Here is a 21,327-nt window from a genome sequence, read left to right as displayed (position 1 = left end):
GGTAGGATTGTAAATCCCATATGCCACTAGCTCATGGACTTGCTAATTACATGAAAGAAAACTGTTTTGCAGAATATTTCATGTCCCTTTTAATTATGAAAGGTTTTTTATAGGCACATTAACTAATCTCTTTTTTTTTATTTTACCTTAATACATGAATAGGATATACTAGGTTTACTTGCTGTTTTAATTCAAATGATTAATATGATTTTGTTCTTCTCTAAGTCCCCTTTTAGTTCCTTGCAATTTTTTGGACAGTTTGGTAATAATGTTTTGCTTAGTGGTATGCTAGTATAAACATACAACTGTGTTCTACTTTTCCATTAGATAGATAGACAGGCAGACAGATACAGTAGATAGATAGATAGATAGATAGATAGATAGATAGATGGCTCACTGACTCCTGAAATAAACAATGGTAAATGCCAAACATCTAATAAAAATAAAAAAAAATATAAAAAGAGCAATAAATTCAAACAATGTTACAAAATTGTGCAAAAACTTCAAACCAAAGGATGTCACTACTTATTACCCACACAAGAAAGTATACTTTAAGGGACATTTAACACTTTTGGGATTACAATATTAAGGGCCATATTACGAGTGGAACATAAAATTGCACTTTCGTGAGCATTATATTTGCGCTCCACTCCTAATTCCAGCACACACAATTGTGCTCTGGTATTTTAAGTGGCCCGCAATGTGAACTCGACCTTGCATTCACATTGCGGGGAAGCTTTGCGCTCAATAGAGCATGCTTCTATAGGCTGCAAACGGAGCCTCGTTCTCATGCCGTGAAACACAGCATGAGAACTAGCGCAGCGAAGGGGGTAATTCGCGCAGTGATGGGAAGCAAATGTAAATATATATGTATATTCTTACATACATATATATTTATGTGTTAATATGTGTAAATACACATGTTAATATATACAGGGAGTGCAGAATTATTAGGCAAGTTGTATTTTTGAGGATTAATTTTATTATTGAACAACAACCATGTTCTCAATGAACCCAAAAAACTCATTAATATCAAAGCTGAATAGTTTTGGAAGTAGTTTTTAGTTTGTTTTTAGTTATAGCTATTTTAGGGGGATATCTGTGTGTGCAGGTGACTATTACTGTGCATAATTATTAGGCAACTTAACAAAAAACAAATATATACCCATTTCAATTATTTATTTTTACCAGTGAAACCAATATAACATCTCAACATTCACAAATATACATTTCTGACATTCAAAAACAAAACAAAAACAAATCAGTGACCAATATAGCCACCTTTCTTTGCAAGGACACTCAAAAGCCTGCCATCCATGGATTCTGTCAGTGTTTTGATCTGTTCACCATCAACATTGCGTGCAACAGCAACCACAGCCTCCCAGACACTGTTCAGAGAGGTGTACTGTTTTCCCTCCTTGTAAATCTCACATTTGATGATGGACCACAGGTTCTTAATGGGGTTCAGATCAGGTGAACAAGGAGGCCATGTCATTAGATTTTCTTCTTTTATACCCTTTCTTGCCAGCCACGCTGTGGAGTACTTGGACGCGTGTGATGGAGCATTGTCCTGCATGAAAATCATGTTTTTCTTGAAGGATGCAGACTTCTTCCTGTACCACTGCTTGAAGAAGGTGTCTTCCAGAAACTGGCAGTAGGACTGGGAGTTGAGCTTGACTCCATCCTCAACCCGAAAAGGCCCCACAAGCTCATCTTTGATGATACCAGCCCAAACCAGTACTCCACCTCCACCTTGCTGGCGTCTGAGTCGGACTGGAGCTCTCTGCCCTTTACCAATCCAGCCACGGTCCCATCCATCTGGCCCATCAAGACTCACTCTCATTTCATCAGTCCATAAAACCTTAGAAAAATCAGTCTTGAGATATTTCTTGGCCCAGTCTTGAGATATTTCTTGTGTGTCTTGTTCAGTGGTGGTCGTCTTTCAGCCTTTCTTACCTTGGCCATATCTCTGAGTATGGCACACCTTGTGCTTTTGGGCACTCCAGTGATGTTGCAGCTCTGAAATATGGCCAAACTGGTGGCAAGTGGCATCTTGGCAGCTGCACGCTTGACTTTTCTCAGTTCATGGGCAGTTATTTTGCGCCTTGGTTTTTCCACACGCTTCTTGCGACCCTGTTGACTATTTTGAATGAAACGCTTGATTGTTCGATGATCACGCTTCAGAAGCTTTGCAATTTTAAGAGTGCTGCATCCCTCTGCAAGATTTCTCACTATTTTTTACTTTTCTGAGCCTGTCAAGTACTTCTTTTGACCCATTTTGCCAAAGGAAAGGAAGTTGCCTAATAATTATGCACACCTGATATAGGGTGTTGATGTCATTAGACCACACCCCTTCTCATTACAGAGATGCACATCACCTAATATGCTTAATTGGTAGTAGGCTTTCGAGCCTATACAGCTTGGAGTAAGACAACATGCATAAAGAGGATGATGTGGTCAAAATACTCATTTGCCTAATAATTCTGCACTCCCTGTACAGTATGCATATAAGTATATACATATATATTTACAGGGAACACAAAGTTCCCATAGACCACTATGTAAATTCACTTTTCAGTGCCTTTTGTTATCTAACACACCACACACCCGCCACTTTTAAGCCTTTATAACTTGTTAATGCAGTTTTTTATTTAATAAAAAAAAATGCTACTATTTTTTTATTTTTAATAAAGAACTAAACAATGTATTTTGGGAGCAATTGGGGGACATTTAGAAAATTAATCAGAGGTCTGACCTCTGGTTAATTTTCTGAGTGCTAATTCCTACTGCAAGCACCACTTGTTATGGCTGGTTATTTATCGCGCTCCTGCAAACGGGTGATAAATTAGCACTCCACTTGTAATCTAGCCCAAAATTATTAATTGTCCTGAAAACTGAAAGAGCACAGGACAGGATTCACAAGCCTAACCCTGCCACATATTTCAGCCTAGTGTACAATTTGTTATCTTATGTTTTCTGCTGAAGCCAAACAATGGAGATTTTGCTAACAGAATAACAGGGGTAAGCCCTAGCATCTCCAAAATCAAGCCTACATTGGCTCTTCAAAATAAGGAAAGTGGCTTGATTATTCGGCCCCATGATATTAGATTCTAGAGAACTGTTAAAGGAAAAGGGGTTTGAAATATTAGCAGATTGTTTTAAATATGTGCAATTAAATCATTATATTTTTTCTAACCATCATAAGACAGAGTTAATTAGGAAACTGGCGAAGTTTGAAGAGTTATGTAGTAAAATGAAAAGACACAACTTATCGAAAGTTTATAATATACTAGTTACTTTCAAAAACAATACACACTAATAGCTGGGAAAATATCAACCCAAGAAGTTGTCTTAATATTTTTGACAACCTCACTAAATCTTCAGTTTCAGCAAATATAGTAGAAATTAATTTAAATATCCTTACAAGATGGTATAAATATGACCCCTAATAAGATCAAAAAAAATATATCCTCATACAAAAGGTTTATGTTGGCGAGGTTGTGGAGTAGAGGGAAATATAAAACAAATTTGGTGGTCATGTCCCATACTACAAAATGTTTAGAAAGAAATTTCCCAGAGAAGCTAAAAGTTAACAAAACAAAATAAAATATGTGATTTTTATATGGTGATATTGAACCAATTGATAAACAGGAAAAAAGTTTAACGTTTAACGCTAATTTTGTTTAATTGTGCCAAAAAATTGATATTAAAATGTTGAAATAACCTGAACCACCAGATGCCTTAAATTGGATTAGAGAGGTCAATAATAATTTGATATTGGAGGAATTTCAGTATATGAAAATAGGAAATTTAGAGTTTTATTAAAAAAATGGTTGATTTATGGGAAAAGATCAAATAAGTTGAGTCATACACTAATTTTAATTAATGGAACATGATGCCACAAAAGATTAGATAAATGTGCCACAAAATCTGAAGATATAATAATTGTTGTCGATTATATGTTTATGGATACAAAATATTTATATATGTATTTATTTGTCAGTATGTAATTTATATTTTAAAACAGTTAATAAAAAATAATAAAAAAATAAACCTAAGCAATGCATTTGAAATTCTGCAGCTGGTGTAACAAGTAATTGGAAACACATTAACCTTTTAAGGCCGTTATGGCATTCTATTCCGTCCAAACCGCGCCGGACCGTTAGAACAGAATAGAACGTCCTAGCCGTTTGGTTGTCCTGGAGCCAATGGCGCTTCCTGAATGCGATCGTGGTCTGGAGGGCGTGCCTAGCATAATAGGGACGCCCCCTGACCCGATCCCATCATTGAAATCTTGCAATCGCGTGCACAATTGCAGGATTTTAATTTGTTCCGTTGTTCAAAGGGTTAAGGTAAACCCAATTTTACAGTACACTGCCCTTTTAAAGTTTATTTATTAGCACCAGCAAATTCTGTAGTGATGCCTGGACATGCAAAATGGTTATTTACCACACACAGTAAAGTTGTTTATAAAGGTGGTGATGTCAATTTTGTCAATACTGGACCATCTTTGGAACTGTCATCCTGGACCTTTACTTGAGCAGCTAGTAACTGATGACTTAATAACACAACTTGCTCAGTAATCTATGCACAATCAATACAGCCTCTCTGTAATACAATCACATATCCATCCACCTGAAACTGCAGAGATTTAACAACTCCTTAGGACGACATTTTTGTTTTGATCATGCGGCAATAAGGCTAATACATTATTTGCAGTTGTGTTTCTATATTTATACTTCCTTTAGTTAACTGGGATAATTATAATTACTCATGCAAAAAATATTAAAAGCTGTGTGTCCCCAGAGTGTTCAGGGTTTTAATTAAAGTTCAGGATTAACTCATTTGGGCTTCCTAACCAACCCAAGAGAGATTGGTGATCTTTAAAGGAAAAATTGCCATGTCCCCCAATAGATTTCAATATTTAGAATTTTCTATATATTAATCCCTCTCTTGGAAACATCATTATATATTAATAGGAAATCCCTCCCTTGCAATCATCACTATTTAATAGGAAATCCCTCTTGCAAACATCACAGTCACTATATATTAATAGGAATTCCCTCTCTTGCAAACATGACTATTTATTAAAAGGAAATCCCTCTCTTGTACAAAAGCATTATTTATTGATAGGAAGTCCCTCTTTCTCACACACAAAAGCATTATTTATTGATAGAAAATCCATCTGACACTAAGCACTTTACTTTTCAATAGTTGTGATTTGTTTCTATGAGAAAGAGCAATCAGCAGTATATGTTTGCTCAGTGTAATGTACTGTATGTGTTTAAAATTTAAAGGGACACTAAACCCAAAAAAAATTATTTCATGATTCAGATAGATCATGTCATTTTAAGCAACTTTCTAATTTACTCCTATTATCAATTTTTCTTTGTTCTCTTGCTATCTTTATTTAAAAAGCAGGAATGTGATGCATAGAAGCTGGCCCATTTTTTGATGAGAACCTGGGTTATGCTTGGTTATTGGTGGGTAAATGTAAGCCTCCAATAAGCAAGCACTATCCATGGTGCTGAACCTAAAATGGACTGGCTGCTAAGATTTACATTCCTGCTTTTAAAATAAAGATAGCAAGAGAACGAAGAAAAAATGATAATAGGAGTAAATTAGAAAGTTGCTTAAAATGTAATGAATGTAATGCACTATCTGAATCATGAAAGAAAAAAATGTGGGTTCAGTGTCCCTTTAACTAAGGATACAAGGAGATTAAAGTAAATTTGATCATTTATAAGTCTTTTAAGATTGCATGCTCTACCACAAACAGTTTTACATTTAATGTCCCTTTAATACTAGCAGTGATAGTATTTTACAATTCCACCAATCACAAATGATTATTTGCTGAAGAGGATGTCATGTTACTATTTAGGAATAGAGGCAAATCATTTGCATTAATCTATGGGATGTGTGTGTACCTAACCAGCACAGGTTTGCAGAAGATTTGACATAATACAGAGAGGATTTTTGGGAAGTGGATGCATCCTAAGAAAAACACACTCTCTTTACCAAATATTTAAAATCACCCTGTTAAAATGCATTAATTAAAAAATAAAGGAATATACTAAGCAAAAATATACAGTACACATACAGCTGTTAACTTTAAAATCTATAGCTCAATATTTTTTCAGAATAAGATGGTTCAGAAGCATTTTAAATATAAATATGTGTATTACTAGCTAAGCAACTGAGTTAATGGTCTATTCATTTTTATTTATTTCGGGGAAAAGCAACAGAGCATGAAACAAATTACTATTTATTCCTGGTACTTTAAAAAATCAAATTTAAAAGTTGCAGTCCAATTGAAAAAATGTTAAATATATTAGATATAAAAAATAACACTGGTATATTGTGCATTGATAAATCTATTTTGTATTTGAAAATAATTAGATAATATATACAATAATTTAGAAAATATAGTAATTTTGTGTGTGTATATATATATATATGATAACATGATATGATAACATATGATTTGTTAAATATATTTTTTACAATATATAACTAATCTAAAAATTGCAAAGTCTCATTGTGAATATTAAAACATCTCAGATATTTTAAAAAAATTAACTGATTTATTGTACATTGATAAATCTATTTTATTTGAAAATAACAATAATGTGGAAAATATTGTGTATATATATATATATATATATATATATATATATATATAGAGAGAGAGAGAGAGAGAGAGAGAGAGAGAGAGAGAGAGAGAGAGACTGTATACACACATCACACATATGCATATATATATATATATATATATATATAACTATATAACAGACATATGGATTATGTAATCTATTTTTTAAGGTTAAGTAACATTCTAGTACTTTTACCATGTAACTCATTTCTATACCTGGAAGAGGTTTGCACAAGTTTATTTTTCATTTGATAGTGTGAATTGACTGATCTAGAGAATAGACAGCAATAGTGCTGCACTATCTCACTGTGGGACTTAACAGCTTTGCATATATTAACAAGCGTCAAATTACCTATACTTTATTAAGATATATGCCATTGATTTGCAAAGCTCCCAATTACCACTGAATGGAAGATGCTGTGCTGGCAGAAACACATAGAGGATGACCCTTAATTTTCTATCTTTTACATCTCCATGACTGCCCATTGATTGCTGGAATAGTAAAGAGAATTTCCTCCTTGATTTAGACACAAACTTTATTAGTTGTGAAGGGCCCTTGACATTAGGTCGGACATGCCTAGTTTAGATAATAGAAATTATCATCTGGAGTTCTCATAATGAAATCAGGAAAAGTAATTTTAGCTGTGTGAAAATAATTAGAAACTGTTATTATACAGATGGAGAGGCAAAATAAACCTTTTACCACTAATGTTACTTACACCTAGTTTACAATCTACCATATTGATAATACTTGGTAAGTTACATTGTTTCTTTAATACAAACTACAAATTGTTTTTTCTCCTTTGGGTTGCGAGAGGGTTGTAATACATCTCCACTGAATAGAGTGCAGCCATATCTAGAGCCAAGGTGTTAACTAAATTCACTTTTTATGACTATTATCGAGCAGTCTCAAAGATTTTTTGAGGGGAATTCCCTCTCCAAAACCAGAATTCTCCAATCCATCAATATAAAGAGTGAGAAATTCCACAGAAACTCTTGTCATTAAGCACAATCTGTGTCATGCTGCTGTCACTATGTGAAGTAACATGTTGGTCGCTTAGTTGCAGCCAAAGGCATACATTTACAAAATACTGGGTCAAATATTTTTCTTCTTATAAATCATAATACAATTCCAGTATGTGTCTAGAAATACTGCACTCTTCTATATACCATTCTTTCTTATTTATATTGGTATGAAGGAGAAAGGTATACATTTCATTCTAGATATATATATATATATATATATATATATATATATATATATATACACACACATACAGTATATATATAATTTGAGTTAAAATAATTTGTTATAAAATAGAGGGGGAAAACGTACTTTTAAAAACAATTTCAATGCATTTTAACAAGCTGATAAAAAATTAATTTTACTAAATCTAAGATTTAAAAATTATATGCAATGCAAGGTTCCCATATAAATTTACTTTAGGCTTGTTTCCTAAGCATATAAGGACAACATTTATGATATATAATATCGATATAATATTTATATGCATTAAGGCTTTTTTAATTTGATTTTGTTCTTTATCTGTATCCCATAAAACTTTTATTAATTAAAAAAAAAAAATAGCCAATAACATTATAGACTGTGTCTAACCAAATAATTTATAAAAACAGAAATAATAAAGTAGATTGTTAGCTCTTCAGACCAGGACTAGTTTCCCCATGCATCACTCTCCCATATTATTAAATCTTCTTGATGTGGAATATTACAGAATCAAAATAATAAGTCAACTCATTTATTTTATAGTTGTACAATTATTTTAGTAAAGGGTTGGAGTAGATTGCAATAAATCCACTTATTGGATCCCCTTCTCAATTAATGTTCATATTTGTGGAGTGTCCCCCATCAATCAAACAGATATTCTCTGCTTATAATGTGAAGAGATTTACAGAATGACTCACCTAAGCCCCCTTTTTTTATAGTCACGGAAGTGTCCTTATAAATTCTTCTGCCTTCTTGCACTGTTCATGAATACAGCTTTGCCTCCAGTCCTCAAAATATTCACAGAATCCTTCTCTTTCCACACAACCCGCAGACAGCAGCTCTCTCAGAGATTTCCTTGCTTTATCTCAACGTCCCTCCTCAGCCTGTTTTTCCTCCCTAACTCCACACTGCCCCTCCCCTCTGTTATGTGGCTGTGCCTGTAGTTATACTATAAGTCTGTATTATTTTATTTTTTTAATGCAAAATATAATTTTATTTTAGTATAAATGCTTAAATGTACTTTTTATATTAGCGAATCAGATTGCACGCTCTATTGCTACATATAAAAGCTTATAGCTAACATATAATTTGAAGATAAACTTTATGTTTATTTTGCAAAGAGTATTTTTGTTGTATAAGGAAACATAATAAATATACAAAGAAATTGCTAGAATATTGAATTAAAATAAGCATTGTATATTACATAGTAATTTTCAATAGCTTATAACTTTTGAAAGGATACACAAATATGGCTGCCATTTGTCGCTTTCGTCTGTACTGAACGCTGCTGCAAATCAGTAAACTGAATTAAATCAGTACATTACTTTTTGAGTGAGTTTGTAAAGTAGGCCCAGAGATAAGAGACATTTCAAATTGGTATTTTCCGATGTTGCTTGCACATAAGGGTGGAAATAAACAAAGGAAACTGAATTTGATATCTTATAAATATTCATATGCTAATTATATCCAGGACCGGGCTTTGAATGGTAAGACCATTGAATGGTAAGTCCATACCCCTGAAGCACTTTTGTTTAGTGCACTTTTTTCTTTTTTAGGTGTCTGTATTCTTTTTATACAGGAGTAGGACATTGGACCTCATCGCACTCAAGGAATCTAATCTCTAATAGACATTTTAAGGAAGTGACTTTCTTATGCCAATTTATTTGCATTTCATTAGGACTCGATTCATATCGGACTTTTTATTACAGTATTAATTTCTCTACATTGATTACATCAGTGTTTTACCAATTGTCATATTACATGATGTTATCACTTGGTTTATATCCTATATGAAGTTAATACATTGGGAAGTCTAATTATTTGAACGGACCGCTGTGTCCACAAGTTGATTGAAATACAATTTCATCTCATTCCTTTTTGTTTTTTTGAATTAGTTTATTAATTGTAGCTGGTACCAGTTTAGTCTAGTTTTAGGTTTGAAAGTGGTAAACCCACCCGTTTTTCACTGTATTGTATTATTGCACTTTATGCACAGAATTATCATTATATCTTGTAAGGAATTTTGATTTCTGTCTTTATAATTATATTTAATTATTTTTTATCTGCATTTGATAGAAAATTAACACTTCAGACTCATAACACGGGTCCTGCACTAAGAAACAAATCCTTTATTGGATTTCTATCTTTATAATTATATTTTATTATTTTTTATTTGTATTTGATAGTAAATTAAAGAAAATCCTTTATTGGATTTCTGTGAGATTTTGGTTTGTCACATATTGTTCACGATCGTATGTTAAACTCAAGAGCTGTACCAATTTAAGATAGGCTTAATTAAAGGGACACTGTACCCAAAAAAATTCTTTCGTGAATCAGATTGAGCATGAAATTTTAAGCAACTTTCTAATTTACTCCTATAATCAAATTTTCTTCATTCTCTTGGTGTCTTTATTTGAAATGCAAGAATGTAAGTTTAGATGCCGGCCCATTTTTGGTGAACAACCTGGGTTGTCCTTGCCGATTGGAGGATAAATTAATCCACCAATAAAAAAAGTGCTGTCCAGAGTACTGAAACCAAAAAAAAGCTTAGATGCCTTCTTTTTCAAATAATGATAGCAAGAGAACGAAGAAAAATTGATAATAGGAGTAAATTAGAAAGTTGCTTAAAATTGATTGCACTTTCTGAATTACAAAAGAAAAAATTTGGGTACAGTGTCCCTTTAATAATATTAGATTGTATTCATACATTAGTATTCAAAAGGGTGAATACCCCTAGGAATTGTATTTCAGTGAGTTCACCATTTCGGTTGAAATAACCTGATCTTATTGATTTTAATTATTATTTTGTCTTTTACCAATTTTTGTAATTCTATTTTCTGTGTTTATGTTGATTCTATTAAATATTTTTGTATAACAATTTGATTTTTAAATTTTGACTCCTGTGGTATATCTCAGCCAGTGGCGCTCCTATATATCCCATTACCTGTGTTCTGTTCTTTAGACCTATTAGGGGGTCTTCATTATAGTGAGCAGATATCAGTCCTAGGCGCTGGTTACTTTTCTATAATAAATATTCATATGCATCCATATAGTCTGCCAGTCAAAGAAAACCGATCCATTAAATTAAATACAAATAGAAAACCCTTTATACAAACTGCTTGGGAATGGAAAAGGTTTGGATTTCGGAATACTTAGCATCTTTCAAATTGGACAGTTTGGAGAATGGATGGGACCAAGTGTAAACAACATCTTGTGTCATTTAGGCAATACTTACATGTCCTACTATAGCTTATACATGTAAACTAAAGGCAGTTTTAATATTTTGTAGACATAAAGATAGTACAGTATTGTAACCAGAAAGGTAGAATTTGTTGTTTTACATAAAAATAATCTTTTGCATCTTAGAACACACACAAAAAAAGACACAGACAGAGAAGATTGTGACTTACAGATAGGGGAAAATAGTAATTTATGATAATTAATTTAAAATATATATATATATATATATATATATATATATATATATATTACATTTAAAAATGATATATTTTAGAATGTTTGGATTTTAGAATTCCTTATTTGGAGATTTGTAGCTGTATAAGAAAATTTGTCATTTTAAATTAACTATTATAAATTTCCAGTACATGCACACACACATATACTGTGTCTCTCTCTCTCTCTTGGCAATGAATGGCGAATATACGTGGCATACGGCTATTTTCTGAGCCGGATTTCTTCTTGTGAAAGTGCAACACCCAAAGATCTAAATTAGCACAGATTCAGCATTGATTGTGCGCAGAATACAACAAATGCACATGTCTAAAATACTGTATACGCATATATATATATATATATATATATATATATATACACACAGTGTGTATATATATATATATATATATATATATATATATGTTAATAAACATGGAAATAATGAAAGATAAACTCCCTATTAAATAATATATTGTATAGTATTCTATAATTATATGCAACAGAAAATTTGAGAATTTAAATTTGGCCATTAATGTCCCCATCTCTCTATGAATCTATCTATTTATACACACACAATTATAAATACATACGGACATATACATACACAGTTTTTACTAGTTAGTCTCTGGGAATCTTTTTGTCACACATGCTGCGAGACAGTGCATTCGCCTGGAACGCTGGGTTTAACGAGGGTCTGGAGAACTAACAGGTTCAGTGACTGACATTTATATTAACGGATATGTGATAGTTGTAGTTATTGGACAGAGAGGGTCATTATAATGAGATTTTCCCTGCATATTTTAATAATTAGTGCTGTTCACACCTTAAGTTGTGTTTTTTTCTACTTTTACATTTAAATACATTTCTTACATTTTTCATTAATACTACAAAATTATTTGAGTGCTTTTCATTTTGTTGTGTTTTTGTAGCACCTATGACCAGTATCACTCATGATACGGTCAATCAGCCATTTTGAAAAGCTTTATTCTCAATGATATCTTGTGAAGCAATTTGTTTTTTTTATAGTATAGGACTGTGTAAACTCATATTTAAACTCTGTTACACAGTTCTACAGTTGTTATATTTTGTCTCTGTTTTGCCTACAAGAGAAACCAATTGGCTTTGGTTATTTGCTCATTTTTTACAATTATATATAAATATATTGCATGCTGTGAACATTAGTACATAGTTAAACATATCTTTGTATGACCTAAAGAGGGAGCCAGATTTGCAAGTGAATGTCTGCCAGCAAGTCCGTTCAGTACCTGGCACAGAATGGGTTTATTACGCAGCACGTTTACTATGGAGACGGAATCCTTTGATTACATTTTTTGAGTTCCTTTTTATTAATCTCTTGTATGCTGGTTGTGAAGCAATTTATTGCTCTAAATGTGTTACATAAGCATAAAAAGGTGTATAGTATGAAAAAACGTCAAGGATTCCATGTCTGCATTTAGTCACTTCATAGCAGTAAGGTAAATCACAGGACAAGCTAGCAATTTATCATACTACAGGGCTAACCATAAACACTTATGAAGAGACAGAGGAACTTAAAGGGACAGTCTACACCAGAAGTTTTATTGTTTTAAAAGATAGATAATCCCTTTATTACCCATTCCCCAGTTTTGCATAACCAACACAGTTATATTAATATACTTTTAACCTCTGTGATTATCTTGTATCTAAGCCTCTGCAAACTGCCCCTTTATTTCAGTTCTTTTGACAGACTTGCAGTCAAGCCAATCAGTGCCTGCTCCCAGATAACTTCACGTGCACGAGCACAGTGTTATCTTTATGAAATACGTGAACTAACACCTTCTACTGGTGAAAAACTGTTAAAATGCAATCTGAAAAGAGGAGGCCTTCAAGGTCTAAGAAATTAGCATATGAACCTCCTAGGTTAAGCTTTCAACTAAGAATACCAAGAGAACAAATCAAAATTGGTGATAAAAGTAAATTGGAAAATTGTTTAAAATTACAATCTCTATCTGAATCATGAAAGTTTATTTTGGCCTAGACTGTCCCTTTAACAATGCAAAAAGAAAATACTCAAATATGTTGTAGCATTTTATTATTGCACTGTTGCTTGCATATAATTATGTGTTTAACTGCTGCAAATGTATTAAATACATCGTTAAAGTCAGTTCCAGGGCAGCAGTAAACTATTGAGAGCTAACTTAAAACTGAGGATATGTACATATGCTTTTTTAATGTAGGATATCAGGCGAATAAAGCAAATTTGATTATAGAAGTGAATTTAAAAGTGTCTTTAAAATGTCACACTCTATCGGAATCATGAAAGTTTAATTTGGACTTCCATGTCCCTTTAAAGAGATATTTTAAACTATTTGTTTTTCATCTAAAAAATACATTTTAAAATGCATGACATTTATTTTGTTGATTTGTTTAAATGCTATGTAGGAAAGAAAATGTGTGCGCACAATGCTCCTTATAGAGCTATGAAACCCCCAAAAATATTTTGTGATTCAGACAGAGCATACAATTTAAAAAATAATAATTCTAATTTACTTGTATTATCAAATTTGCTTTGTTCCCATGATATTATGTGTTGAAGAGATATCTAGGTTGCATCTGGAGCAATTCATGGCAGGAAATCGTGCTGTCATTTAGTGCCCTTGAAAATGGATAACATTCTTGCAAAACTGCTGCCACATAGTGCTCCGTAAATGGGCCGGCTCCTAAGCACACGTCCCTGTTTTTTTTAACAAAGCATACCAAGAGAATGAAGAAAAATTGATAACAGAAGTAAACTAGAGCGTTTTTTTAGAATTGCATGCTCTATCTGAATAATGAAAGGCAAAATGTGGGTTTCATATTCCTTTAAATGGACAGAATGTTCTGCTATGTTGGTGCACAAAATTACTGAACTATCATTTATTAAAAAGTAGTAGAATAGTATAAATAGTTTTTTTTATAAATAGTTTTTTTTTTAATCTCTTTGTTAAATCTTTGTCATATTGTCATTTATATGAATATCCTCATCACACACCATTTGCATATACATTTGCAGAACTGTTGTGACACTATACATTTCCTTCAAAGGGTAACACGTGAGAATATTGATTTGTCTTTTAAACGCTGAGCGCCTGATATTAATTCTATTAATATAGATCTGCTAGTGCTTCTGCTAATGCTCTTGTTAGGGAAGATGGAAATTAATTTTAAAAACTTTTGTAATTAAGGTCAACACCTGTCCTCCACAAAACTAGTGTGTGACCTGCGGATTATTGGGTATGGGGAGTAGGTGGAGCTTACTTTGGCCCCTCCCCAAAGCACTGCATTAGGCCCCATGCTAGATCACACACATATATATATATATATATATTCTGCCTGTCGGACGACGAGTTTTTACAACTCGAAAACGTTCACATTAAAGTGGATATAACGATAAGTCCTTTGGAGTGCGCTCTTTCTTGGATTTTATATACATATATATATATATATCACAACTGAGCAGTGATGTTATTCCCATGAAAGCCAGTAACAAACAAAATAAATGTTTTATCTCTTTGGCTACCTATAATACTGAAACAGCAGTGATTTGACCCCTTTACTGCCAGTAGCCATAACAGACCAGTGCTATTATACTCCCATGGTGGTCAGTAAAAAAAAAAAACACAGAACAGATTTTAGCTCTGGTGCTGCATCTAACACCCACATTACAGTTTTTTACCCACCTTGACACAAAAGATCTTGACTTTTTTACACTTTTTGGCTGAAAGTAACACACAGAGGCATTAAATGTGCAGTATCACTTCTTTCTAGGCCTTAGTTGTGATGGTTAGGGGTATAAGAAGCCTTTAAACTTTACCTGCCACTCTGGGGATGGTAAAAACTGGACATCTAACTGTCCACTATTTTTGTACTAAATTTTATTGAACAGCCTTTTGAAATACTGTACTTTCCAGTATTTACTGGACACCTAGAAACCCTGATTATAGTTATGTCAAAGTAGCTTAGGGAAGCAGTTGTCCTGAGTGCAAAAACATATTTTAATTGCCAAATTGCAGCTAAGTTGAATATATGCAAGTATAACACAATAAATTTCATCCAAAGTAAGACCAGGCAGACCTAAAGTAACCAATTAATCAGAACATCAGTATATCAAGCTAATATCATTACAGAATAGAACATCATCACAATTCAAGCAACCTGAACCAGGGGGAGCAGAAAGGACAGTTAAAGGGACATAAAATCCAAACTTTTTCTTTCATGATTCAGAAAGGACATTCAATTTAAAACAACTTTCCAATTTACTTCTATTATCAAATTTTCTTCATTTTCTTTATATCCTTTGTTGAAAAGCAGGAAGATAAGTTCAGGAGTTTGCATGTGTCTGCAGCACTGTATTTCAGCAGCTTTTCAACAATGTAATACATTAGAAAGAGCACTAGATGGCAGCACTATATCCTGTCATGTAGTGCTGCAGACAGGTGCACGCTACAAATCTGGATATCTCTTTAACAAAGAGTAACATGAGAATGACACAAATTTGATAATATAAGTAAATTGGAAACTTTTTAAAGATTGTACTTTCTATCTAAATCAAGAAAAAACTAAATTTGGTTTTGTGTCCCTTTAATCAGCATTTTGCTAGATCTGCTCTGGGAATGTGGAGGTGGAGTAATTTATAAGTTTAAACAAAATCATATTGCGAATTTGACATATGCCTTATTATAACATTTTTTTACAATGCTAAACCTAGTTTTTTTTATATATGGCACAATACAATTCTACACTAGCATATTACATGTTGATGAATTATCTGATTCTTCTTTTGGGTTATTTGATGGGGACTGTATGTCAAGTTTATAGTTTTAAATAAAGCTTAATAAAAAAAAAAAAAAGTAAAATTATTATAAAGTACTATCTCAACACATTGTTCTGTACAAACAAACATTTGCAGCTCATTTCCTCATTTACCAAGCATTTGACTTGAAGTAAACTAATGGCACACAAAAATTAATTTTACAATTAAACACAATTATTTACTTGGGTGGATTTCCCAAATGGATAAAAAGGCTCCAGACTAGGCCGGAAGGAAAATCATTTCTCTGTGTCCAACTACCACTGCCATTTGTACAGGAAAAAAACAAATAGCACTAAAAACTTTCACAAATAAATATTTTAATTAATATATATATTTTTTAACAGCTTACATATATTTCCTGGAACACTACTGAATGTGACTTCCGCAAACCTCAGCCATTTGTTGTCTACAATTTTTCCTAAGGGACATTATTATTTATTATATTTAATTATTTATTTTCTCCTAAAAATGGATATTTAAATCATGTATTACAGTTTTTTTTCTTTTTAAGATAGATGTCACTGTGCTTGGTTTGATTGTTGTGTGATTTGTCATTTTCACAAATAGAGCTGCAACCGTTGCCCATATCAGCCAGTGAGCAATCTGTCCCTAGGGATGATTTGTGCACAAACATGCTTTTTCTGTTCATTTCCAATTTAAACAGCTTAAAGGCTGTGACACACAGTCACTGCACGCAAATCGATGCAAAGCAGCTAAAAAAGTTTGCAACCTTCCCTTCGTGCTGCACCGCCTCGCAGCTTGTCTACACTGTAGTCTGTACTGCAGTTTTTCTTTAATCATCTGATTCAGGAAATGCGATTGAGTGATGATGAAAGCCACTACTCTCTGCACTACTGCTGACCAACATATTCCTCTCAACAGACGCTTATTTGTCAGGAGGAATCTGATTGGCTGCCCGCGTTCTGATGCACGGGTTTATACCCGTGAGCCTATTGGCAGAAGAAGTAATTTTTCATCTTGCAGCACTTGACTACGCGAGCCCTCGCCATCTGATGTGCATGTGTTAAGTTGAAAGACACACTGCACGTAAATGTCCGTGCATCGCCTATTCCCCTAGCTGTGCGCAGCTTCACGCACAGTGTGTCACGAGCTTAATACATAATATGCACAGGGTTGTCAGATATGCTGTATCTGACCTTACAGTCCGTTATTTCAGTTGGTAAAATTGATAGGAAAATGAAGACATTAAAATGTTAATATTTTGCTTCCAAGACGCATAATTGCCATAGTGAATTGCTGTCACCTTTAACTTTTTCTTCTAAACCATAGGAATGGTTGATTCAACTATTTAAAGGGACAGTAAAGTCAAAATTAAACTCGTGATTTAGATATAACATGCACTTTTGAGAAATTTTCTAATTAGCTTTTATTATCAAAATTGCTTCTTTCTCTTGTTTACCTTTGCTTAAAGAGCATACCTAGGTATGCTCAGAAGCAGCAATACACTACTGGGATCTAGCTGGTGATCGGTCACTGCATACATATGCCTCTTGTCATTGGCTCACCTGATGTGTTCAGCTAGCTCCCTGTAGTGCATTGCTGCTCCTTCAACAAAGAATACCAAGATAATGAAGACAATTAGATAATAGAATTAAATTGGAAAGTTGCACGACAATAACAAAAAGGAGATTCCAATTACTCCTGAGCAAGTCCGGGAATAGCTCCGAAAGGACCCAACATTGAAAACAGGCAGTTCCTCAACATAACGCAGTGTAAAACTCACCATTCAAAGATATCGACACAAGAGCAGGTTAGTGCATTCTCCTGAGTGTGCTGGTCTCTCTAGATTGGAATATCCACCATGCGGATTGAGCGGTTCAAGACGCCGCGCTACTGCTCCGGTGTAACCCTCTGCTGAGTAGGTAAATCTTCCATAGGACACCACAATCTCTGGAGACCCAGTAGGAAACCCGTATCAACCCGCGGGTCGTTCAAGTCTATGATTACGGCACTCAACTTCTATACCATTGTTCCTGTGACCAGGTATTAATTGAATTGAAATTTGCAATAAACAGTTTTCATTTTTCTACTTGGATCCAGGATTTCTATTTTTTATTTTCTGAATTGAAAAGTTGTTTAAGTCGTATGCTTTATCTGAATTACAAAAGAAACTATTTGGGTTTCATTCAGTGCTAAACCCTGTTTTTCAGGTGCTTGTAACTTTGGGTTGCTTCTACTCAAGATATTTGAATTATATCAGAATAAGTGACTTTAAATATTTATATATCGGCAACCACAGCTCATTTTTCACCAAAGTAAATCAGTAGACAATAAAATCTGTCTGTATTCCAAATTCCATAAAGATTGGCCCAGTGATTTGTGCTGCAGGTTTGGCTAATAATAATGTTAACAGATAGGGAAGATGACCTTTTTCAATATTTAAATTTATAGCAAAGTAAAAATTAAACTTTCATGATTTGTATAGAGCATGTAATCATAAACAACTTTCCAATTTACTTCTGTTATGAAATTTTCTTTGTTCTCTTGGTATCTTTTATTGAAGAGTAAAACTAGGTAGGCTCATAAGAGCTCAGGAGCGTGCACGTGTCGTTAGTACTCTATGGCAGCAGTGTTTTGCAACATTATTTGTAGCTTTGTTATACACTGTTGCAAAACACTGCTACCATAGAGTACTAAAAACACGAGTCTTTAATTTTGACTTTACTGTCCATTTAAAATAAATACATTTTATATATGTATACTTAGGAAATAGCAGATGGATGGATTTTAGTTAGCAAAAGCAATCCACACAAAACTTTTCTTTTCCATACAGTTCTACTTACCCACCTGTATTGGAAGTCTATTCCGTGAAATAACCACTCTTTCTGCGTTTCTACAGATTACTCCTGAACCCGTTATCCTCCAACTTGAGATCAATGTCCCTTGTTCTAATGTTGCTCTTTCTGTGAAAAATGCTTTCAGCTTTATTAAATTCCTTAATATACTTAAAGGTTTATTCTTACATCCAGTCTCAATATTTCCCAATATTTACTGCTGTTTCTGAAACAATAGCACAAAATGAGTTGCAGCAAGCACTCTGATTATATGTGTACTCGATTCTCAATCAACAGGCTTATATGCAGAACAAACATGATCCTGATCTCTCTCTCTCTCTCTTGCTTACTTATATGCTTATAAAAAAATCATAGAAAATGATAAATGAAGAAGGTTGTCATCAGTGTATGTGAGAGGGATTTTGTCTTTGGGTTGGCTGCCCTTCAAAAAGATAGACATGGAGAGATGAAAGGATTTACTCTCTGAGATTGTAATATCTCATGTTTAATTATGTTTTTTTTTTAAATTTTTGCAATATACTTTTGCTCACTTTTTGTGAACTCTGAAAATTTTGCACATTGCAGACTTCGCAAGACTAACTCTGCTACATATCTGTCCCCAAGTGTGGCCTCAGCAGAGGTAGGATACAATGCAAGTTTTGCTAACAAAATGACAGCGATAGACAGACCTTGCATACTCCAGTACCAAATATGTTTTGACTCCTCTATACAAAGCAATATATATTAGCAAAAAATGTATTGTAAATATGTTTCTATCCAAAGATGTAATTCATCTATGTCCATTTCAATTTTGACTGGAATGTCCCTTTAATAGTTAAAAAATCTTTTCAGTTTTGAATAGAATAAATTTTGCAATGCAGTTATATTAGCAAAATGTGTATATTACTAATATCACTGTGCACTGGTGAAGGCAGACAATATAAACATGTTCTGTGTACCCATAGCCAAACACCACAACTGCTCAGAAATGGTGTGTTTCTCATCTGTGATTATTGGATCTATCTTAAAGGGACAAGAAACCCAAGTTTGTATTTCATGATTCAGATAGAGCATGGGATTTTAAATAGATTTCCAATTTATTTCTATCTAATTTGTTTCTCTCTGAATCCTTTGTTGAAAAGTATACCTAGGTAGACTCAGAAGCTGCTGATTGGTGGCTGCACATTGGCTTTCAGCTAGCTCCCAATAGTGCATTGCTTCTGCTTTAGCAAAGAATACCAAGAGAATGAAAAGGCCACTTCTCTCTGCTTATCCTCCTTGATCTGTCTGCAGCCTTTGACACTGTTGACCACCCTCTTTTACTCCAAACCCTCCAATCCTTCGGCATCTGTGACACAGCCCTCTCGTGGCTCTCTTCCTACCTGTCAAACCGTACCTTTAGTGTAGCCTTCTCTGGGGCCTCCTCTGCCCCGTCACCACTTTCTGTCAGAGTACCGCAAGGCTCTGTCCTCGGTCCCCTTCTCTTCTCAATCTACACGTCATCATTAGGTTCCCTAATTAAGTCCCACGGTTTCCAATATCATTTGTATGCCGATGACACCCAAATCTACTTCTCTGCACCAGAACTATCTCCTTCCCTGCTAACTCATGTCACTAACTGTCTTTCTCACATCTCTTCCTGGATGTCCTCTCACTACCTCAAGCTAAATCTCTCCAAAACTGAGGAGCTCCTTATTTTCCCCCTTCTTCAAAACTCTCCACCCCCAATCTCTCTATAACTGTCGACAACTCCATCATTACCCCTACACCGCATGCCCGATGTCTCGGGGTCACATTTGACTTAGATCTTTCTTTCACTCCTTACATTCAGTCCTTGGCTAAAGCCTGCCGCTTCCACCTTAAAAACATCTCTAAAATTAGACATTTCCTTACACAAGACACAACTAAGATTTTAATCCACTCTCTCATTCTTTCCCGCCTTGATTACTGCAACTCTGTCCTCTCTGGTCTCCCCACCTGCCGCCTAGCTCCTTTACAATCCATAATGAATGCCTCTGCCAGGTTCATCTTCCTTACACGTCGCTCTTCATCTGATGCACCTCTCTGCCAATCCTTTATCTGGCTTCCTCTTGCCACTAGGATCAAACACAAAATTCTCATTCTGACATACAAAGCCCTCAACTGCACTGCTCCCCACTATATCTCAGACCTTGTCTCCAGATACTCTCCATCCCGTCCCCTTCGCTCTGCTCATGACCTCCTACTCTCCTCCTCTCTTGTCACCTCATCACACTCCCGTTTACAGGACTTCTCCAGACTGGCTCCCATCTTGTGGAACTCTCTGCCTCGCTCCACAAGACTCTCTTCTAGTTTTAAAAGCTTCAAGTGCTCCCTAAAGACTCTACTGTTC

At 34.2% G+C, this 21,327-nt stretch overlaps 1 protein-coding gene across 1 annotated transcript in view; it reads right to left on the bottom strand.

Annotated features, from left to right (window-relative positions):
- Nucleotides 1-8,716, bottom strand: part of GPR68 (G protein-coupled receptor 68) — a 109,988-nt gene extending 101,272 nt beyond the window's left edge. The window contains exon 1 of the mRNA XM_053697557.1: nt 8,576-8,716. The gene's annotated coding sequence lies outside the window, so the exon portion shown is untranslated. The remainder of the gene's footprint in view (nt 1-8,575) is intronic.
- Nucleotides 8,717-21,327: the final 12,611 nt, after the last annotated feature.

This window comes from Bombina bombina, chromosome 1 (assembly GCF_027579735.1).
Source record: "Bombina bombina isolate aBomBom1 chromosome 1, aBomBom1.pri, whole genome shotgun sequence".
NCBI classification, from domain to species: domain Eukaryota; kingdom Metazoa; phylum Chordata; class Amphibia; order Anura; family Bombinatoridae; genus Bombina; species Bombina bombina.
This window is presented reverse-complemented; position numbering and strand designations above follow the sequence as displayed.